Below are 7,830 nucleotides of genomic sequence, written 5' to 3'. Positions count from 1 at the left end.
ATCATTTATTCGCACAGATAAATTTTTGTTTAAAAATGTATATTCGGAAATACGCTAGTTTGAAAGTAGTGTTTTTTGCTCACTTTCAGGTTTTAGAGAACGAATATCTTGAAGAATAAGTTTTGATGAGCAGTTTTACTGAACACTCTGCAAATGGTTGGTACCAATCCTTATTTCTAAACAAATTTTACAATTTTCGGTAGTATATTTTGCTTGTAATAAATGATCAAAGTTTGCGATAATGACACATTTCAAATATAACTCTAAAATATCATTATAGACAATAAATTTAAATCATCCCTGATCGCACTATTGCCTTTTACTTAATTTTAAACAAGTAACTTTAATGTTTAATTTATTTTTAAAATGACCCGCTATCGCCATTTTTTGCATGTCCACATGTTTTCAACCATTTTTTCTGTCTTTACAAAAATAATTTATTATTCTTAAACTACACGAATCGAATCTAGAAATATAAGAAATAATTATAGACCAATTACATTTTTTTCTCAAATTTGACCGCAATCGGTTTCAGGTGATCATTCATGGAATGTCCGTAAATATTTTTTTTTCCACAAATAATATTGCAATTTTTCCAACTAGCTATTATGATACGGTGAAAAAATAGCTTCAAAATAAGTCCAAGAACATTGAAAAATGTTGAATATTTCGGAAGTTATTGAAGTTTTAAGGGCATGTGACACAACTAAATGCCTATATTACCGACCACAGTTTTTCAGTTCACTGAATGTTTTTTTGAACCTCAGAATTTTTTTTGTAAATAAAATATCGAGCTGAAACTTTGGGAAATGTATTAGAGTACAATAAAGTACGTTTAGGTACTGCATTTTGGTAGGAACTTCACTGAAAATTATTTCATCTTTTTTCCGAACCTCCAACATTTTTTGAAAGTTTGAACACGAAAATACGAAACCTGGCGGCCACTAGACGAGGCTCTAGAGAGTTCGTATTTTCGTGTACAACGTTACCGGCTGATGCCGTTGGAATTGATTGTTGAAATATATTTTTTTACATCTTTGATTATTAAGCTTTGTACTTAAACGTAGTTTTCTTTCGACTCTTGCATTTCTCAAAGTTTGAGACCGATATTTGAGACGATATTTGAGACCGATTCCTACCAAAATGCTGTACCTAAACGTACTTTATTGTACTCTAATACATTTCCCAAAGTTTCAGCTTGATACTTTATTTACAAAAAAAGTTCTTAGGTTCAAAAAAACATTCAGTGAACTGAAAAACTGTGGTCGGTAATATAGGTATTTAGCTGTGTCACATGCCCTTAAGAAAATATTGAAATTTATACTATTTTGACAATATCTACTTAAAAAATGGACAAATTGGTTTTATCTTGGGCTCATTTTATACAGAATTTTGAAAGCAATCAATACTTTAAAGAGAAATTTTTTTAGCTCTGGCATAATTCAAATGAGGAGTACTTAATCAGTCATAAAAAAGGTGAACGAAAACTTTTTACACTCACTGTATGTTCTCATTCATTGCGTTTTTTTAACATGCTACAGTCGGGTAGCCCTGGTCCACTCGGTTATTAACGGTTATTAACGGTTATTAATATATGTAATTCTTTATTAAACCATCCGATCAGTCAGAGAGCTTAGACTGAACTGACAACAGAACCACATACGAATCGGAGATTCGTTAGTCATCCTTACATGGTGACAGTGTTTATTCTTTATAAGTTAAACTATAAACATCAAGATAATGCTGGATATACATTGATCCTCAGAAGAATCATTTTTGTTCAGTTTATTAATTCAAAACTCCAATAGGATTTCGATTATGGAAGGGGCGGGGGGCATATGAAAGCTAAAAGTGTTCTACGTAAATGAGCTTGAAGACGTTTATGTAAGAGATTGTTGTGCTTTGCAGACCAAAAAGTGTAAAAAAAAGTAAGTAAGGTATATTCTAACGGGTAGTTCTGCCAAAATGAGCAGTTCTAAACAAATGGGCACTTTTAAAAGTCACTTGGAAGATGAGGAAAAAAGAGAAAGAGAAAGAGAGAGAGAGAGATAGTGCGCGAAATTATAATTGAGAAAATTGAGAAATAATAAAAGTTGTTTAAAAGTACAAAAATGTACAATCACCTCGCAGAACACGTGACAAGGAAGCCAATCAGAGCGCAGCGCGGCCATTTCTGCTCCGCTAAGCAGCATTGGTTGAATTGGGTTGAATACCCATCCGGGAGGATAAACGTGAATGTTTACGCTATCAGTCGGCGAATATAAATTCGGTTCCAGTGTATTAAAGCACCCGAAAGGATGTAATGGTCTTATTTTTTGTGAAAATCGCAATATTTCCAGACATTTTTTTTGTTGGAAAGCAAGTACCAGAAAGCAGCCTGGACCCTTTTGTTTGCTGCCGAAGACGTGCCAGGTGCCACCTAAGGATTCAGAAGCACGGGTCGAAGAGACGCACGAGCGGTTGGTAGTAAAAAAAAGGGTCCCGCTCTGCTTTCTGGTACATGCTTTCCAACCAAAAAATCTGCCCGTTGCGGGGGTATATTCTCATCCAATCGAATTCACATAAAACCAATACCTTCTCATTAGGATGAGAATTTAAAAAATGTCTAAAGATATCGCGATTTTCACAAAAAATAAGACCAGAACATCCTTCCGAGTGATTGAAAATAATTACAGAGTCTGACCGTTACAGTTTGCAGTTTGAATCGCTTTATTATCTTTATTAGAACTTAAGATAATATAGTTGTAAATTTTTGTACTTTTAAGCAACAATTTTTATTATTTCTCAACTGCAATTTGTTCACAACAGTTTTCCCCGTACTCATGGATTTTTTCAAATTTTTCCCATTGCCCCTTGTATAAGAAATTATGCTCTAAACATAACTGTTCTTAAATGTACCCGAAAATCCTTAATTTTTGTTTACATTTTTTAGCCTGTAAAGCACATTTTTTACATAAACATATTCAAGCTCATTTACGGAGAACACTTTTAGCTTTCATATGAATATTTTTTGTTCTGAGTATTTAAGCTTCAAAGCCTATAACATTTTCTCGCCGATAACAGTTTTTGAAGATACTCGCAGCTCATTTTCTTTTCTTTCCAGTGATCGTACCACAATTCAGCTTCTGAAATAAAAATTTGTAAGGGTTAAAAATAGGAAAAGTTTTCCGATTTTTCCATGAAATTCTAAATGTTCATTTTCAACATGTTCGCTGGATGCAATTGGAATGATGCATAGTCTGGCAAGTTTCATCCGAGAATCTACGTCCTAGTGCAGCGATCAAAGAATCCAAGTATGGATAATAGCTATCTCTTCCAAAACTCAGCTTCATTCGATGTAGGATGATTTGAGCGATATGTTTGACTGTTTACTGTTCTAGGTCTTCGGAGTTCTACTCCGCTTTCTTCAGAAATCAACTTGGAATCATCAAAAAGTTCTCCGATTTTGAAATCCACATCTTTTCTATGGTCTTTCGCCAATTGAATGATTTTCTGGACGTATTTCGTGCACGCAAGGAAAGCTTAAGAGAAAAGGGACCAAAAATTTCAATTTTGAATATCTTCTAAGTTTTTTTTATTGAGAAAGAAATTATTTATTATTATTTCAAAATCATAAAGAACGAGTGCTAGAAATTTCATAAAAATGTCTGACAATATCTGAAAGTCTTCACATGATTTCACATGGAATTGTTCTAAACTGACTGTACACAATTTTTTAATACAATTACAGTACTTTGACTTGTGTGATTTTATTTTTTAATTTTTTAAAATAATTAATGAAAATCTTACAAACAATGATTTTTCGTGTTTTCAGTTATGAATCAAGAATGTATCATATTATTTATAAAAATGCAACACGTTCTCATTTAAACAAACGCGCGCAAAGTTGCGCTTTTCCCGTTTGAGATTGTGATTTGCGACCTTTATCACAAGGATGCGTACTACAATGCTTTAATAATAGGGACCAGCGTTCCATGTAATATATCCTCGAAGTAAAGGAAGAAGGGTGAGTGAAGGCCAAGGTGTGAAGGGTGAAAGTGAGTGGTTTGAAGTGAATATTTGGAGCGTGTGAAGTTTATGAGGTTAGGAGTGAAAAAATAGCTGCTTGGTCAGGGGGGCAAGAGGTAGGTGACAAAGGCGGAAAACGTCACGGATCTTGGGGTAAGGTAGGATGCCGACGACGCGAAGTCCACAAACTGGCGCCAGAGGGCAACAGTTACTGGACAATCCCACAGAGCAGAAAACCGTAGTGGCTGCAACAACTGACGTTGCTGAAAGAATTGGAAGTGGGGGGATGGGTGACGTTGATCGCAGTGACAGCAGCGGTGATGAAAGTGCCGAGAAGTCGACTCGGGTGGGGAGGGCAGCGGACTCAGGTACGGGCAAGCAACGAGGAAGGCCCTCAAATTTACAGCGCCTTAACAAGACTAGGCAACGCGGGTTCGAACAGAAGTCTGAACGAATGGCAGAAAAAAGCAAGCGCGAGTAGCAGTGAAGGGGAGGAAAAAGGAAAAGAGTGGCTGGGGAAGATGAGCTAGAAAGGTACCGGCATAACAAGAGAGTTAGAATTAAAAGGAAAACACCATAGAGAGATAGGGGGGATGGGGGGATGTTTGAAAAATTGGAAGCTCTCATTAAAGGGTTTAGAGAGGAAACAAGAAAGAGATTGGATGACATGAATAGGGATTTGAATAGGCAGGGAAACGATGTAAGGGGGGAAGTAAAAAAGGTCAGAGAAAAATGGGAAGAATGGGATAAACGTTGGAAGGAGGAGAAAGACAAGGTTTGGGGTAAGCTAAAGAGCATTGAGAATAGACAGAGAGGGGTTGACGAACAGAGATCTAGAGAAATAAATCAGTTGGAAGAACAGGAATGAAAGGGAATGAAAAGAACGTCCGAAGTGAGAATGAAAGATTGAAGAAAAGACTCAGTGAGATCGAAAGGAGATTAGAAGTGGAAGAAAGGGCAAAGAGGAAAAATAACATAGTAGTTAAGGGACTAAAAGTGGAGAGTTAAACAGGAGAAGTGAAAATAACAAATCTTTTACGAGATATTAGAATGCAAGTAAGGGTAGAAGGAGTCAAGAGAATAGGAAGAACAAAAGAAGGAAAAGAAGGGAGTGAGGAGGAGAAAAAGAAAATTATGGAGGGAAAAAAATTATTGAGCGGAAGAAGGGAAAGAATTGAATAAGATCTGTCATGGAGGGAGAGAAAAGGACATGGCCAGTAGAGCAGAGGGCTTGGGTAGAGAGGAAAAGGGGCCATACGGTGCGGATAGGGTGAGACAGGTTATGGATAAATAAGGAGGAATGGTGCTGGGATGAAGAATTAGAAGAATTAAGGAAAAAAGGAAAAAGTCTTGAGAAAGTTAGGGGGAAGGAAGACGAAAAAGAGTCTAGAAATAAATCAGAGGGGTTTCCAAACGGCAAAGGGGAAACAAAGTGAAGAGGAAAGAAGAGCAAAGGGAAGAGAGAAACGTGAAAATAGCTTTCTGGAATGTGTCAGGTTTTAAGAACAAGAATAGAGGATTTTGGGAGGAATAAAAAAGCTGTTACCGAAAGGTTATGTGTGGACAATGCAAGAAGCAAGCCAAGAACACGTTAAAGGGTGAGGGATGGGCGGCATGGTGTCAGGGGTGAAAAAAGAATTAGCAGTAAAAGGGAGAAAAGATGGGGACATGGAGGAAAAGAATAGAACAATGATAACAAAAATTATAATTGGGAAAGTAGAAATAGCGATGGTGTACGTATACAGAAGAAGAGGGGAAGAGGAAGGCTGGAGAGTAATAAGGAGGTGGATGGAGGAAATGAAGGAAGAATTGGTATTAATAGGAGGGGACTTAAATACATGGACTGGCGAACAAGGGGGAGGGTTATGGGATGAAGGAAAGGAGGCATTTATGAGGAACTCCAAACATAGAGAGACGGACAGGGTGGGGAGGAAGTTACTAGGCATGATAGGAGAAACAGGATGGTTTATATGCAATGGCAGTATGAAAGGAGATGAGGAAGGGGAGATCACATTCATAGGAAAGGGAGCAACAGTAATAGACTACATCTTGGCTGAGGAAAGAATGCGGCATACGATAGGGAGTATGAAGGTAGGGAATGAGATAGGGTCCGAGCACTTCCCGGTCATAGTTACACTAAGAAGAGGCGTCAGTAAACGCGGCAGTGAGAGAAAGGAAAAAGAGTGCGAAAGAAACACGAAAATGGGAATCTGGGGGGTAGATAAATTAAAAGAGTTTAAACAAAAGATGGAAACGGAGAAGGTTAGGTATGAAAAAGAGGAGGGAATAGACTCGTTAATTGAAAGGTTGAAGGGGTTCATTGAAAAGGTAAAGGATGAGCTGGGTACTAATGAAGAAAAAGTAGGGGAAAAGAGAGGCTGGTGGGACGAGGAGTGCTGGGAGAGTAAAGAGAGAATAAAAGACTTTGTGAGAAAATGGAGAAGAAGGAAAATGGAGAAGGAGGAGTATAACAGGAGGAAAAAAGAACATGAGAAGGTGCTGGAAATAAAAAGACAAAGGGGAAAGGAAGAATATAAAGCCGAAGTAGAAAAAAACGATCAAAGAAGGTAGGGTGTGGGATGCGATAAATAGGGATAGAGGTGAAAGGAAGGGCGTTAACGAAGAAATAGAATTGGAGGAATGGACCGATTATTTCAAGGGTCTATTAGGGGGAGAGCAAAATAAGATCAAAGGGCAAAAGTGTATGATAGTCCAAGGAGAAATGGAGGAAGGGACCGAGATAACAAGAGAAGAAGTGGATGAGGCAATAAATAGGTTAAAAAGAAACAAGGCGACGGGAGAAGATGGGATGGAGAACGAAGCGATGAAGTTTGGGGAGAAGTGATTAGGGATGGTTTGTGGAAGATCTGCAATAAGGTATGGAAAGGGGAAGGTTGGCCGGAAGAGTGGACGACGGGACTGGTAGTACCGCTTGTCAAGAAAAGGGGTGGAAAGAAGGTAGAGGAATACAGAGGGATCACTCTCATGTCAGTCGGCTATAAATTATATGCAGAAATCTTAAGAAAAAGGTTGGAGAGTCAGGTAGAACAAAAAGAAAGTATCCCACATAATCAGACAGGATTTAGAAAAGGGATGGGAACTATAGACAACATCTACGTACTTAACTATTTAGTTAACAGAAATTTGGGGAGAAAGAAAGGGAAACTAGTCACTTTTTTCGTGGATTTCAAAGCAGCGTTTGACTCATTGAACAGAAAAGTGCTATGGCAGGCAATGAAAGAGAGGGGTGTAGAGGAAATGCTGTTGGAGAGGATAAAGGAAATTTTTACTGAATCCAGGTTTAGGGTGAAAATAGGAAAGAAAAAGGGGCAGGTTTTCTGGACAGGCCGAGGTCTAAGGCAAGGGTGCCCGTTGAGTCCGTTACTATTTAGTATCGTATTGGCAGACATAGATGAGAAGCTAGAGGAGAAAGGGAAAGGAGGAACGGTTTTGGGTAATAGCAAACTATACTCTCTAGCATACGCGGACGATGTAGTTCTATTAGCAGATGATGAGAAGGGGATGAACCTAATGATGAGAATCTTCGAAAAGTATGTAGGAAAAAAAGAGCTGACGGTGAACGTAGATAAGACAAAGGTGATGTGTTTCAGAAATAGAAAGAGCAAAATAAATTACGTTTGGAAGATGAACGGACAAAAAGTGGAAATTGTGGAGGAGTTCTGTTACCTAGGTTTTTGGTTTCAGGCAGAAGGAGGAATGGAGCTGCAGGCGAGGAAAAGAATTGAATGTGCGAGTAAAGTAATGGGCCAAGTATGGGGTATAGGAAAGAGAAGGTTCAAGAACGATTGGAGAATGAGGGTC

The 7,830-nt window shown here is 38.1% G+C and overlaps 1 long non-coding RNA gene across 2 annotated transcripts in view; it reads left to right on the top strand.

Moving 5' to 3' along the window:
• LOC117180889 overlaps positions 1 to 4,227 on the top strand; it is an 18,270-nt gene extending 14,043 nt beyond the window's left edge. For both annotated transcript variants that reach the window (XR_004468067.1, XR_004468068.1), the window contains exons 2-3: positions 3,104 to 3,293; positions 3,381 to 4,227. This is a non-coding gene — a long non-coding RNA (uncharacterized LOC117180889). The remainder of the gene's footprint in view (positions 1 to 3,103; positions 3,294 to 3,380) is intronic.
• The last annotated feature ends 3,603 nt before the right edge of the window (positions 4,228 to 7,830 follow it).

Source organism: Belonocnema kinseyi, chromosome 9 (assembly GCF_010883055.1).
Source record: "Belonocnema kinseyi isolate 2016_QV_RU_SX_M_011 chromosome 9, B_treatae_v1, whole genome shotgun sequence".
Lineage (NCBI taxonomy): Eukaryota > Metazoa > Arthropoda > Insecta > Hymenoptera > Cynipidae > Belonocnema > Belonocnema kinseyi.
The sequence above is the reverse complement of the archived record's forward strand: the minus strand, read 5'-3'. Positions and strand labels throughout refer to the sequence as shown.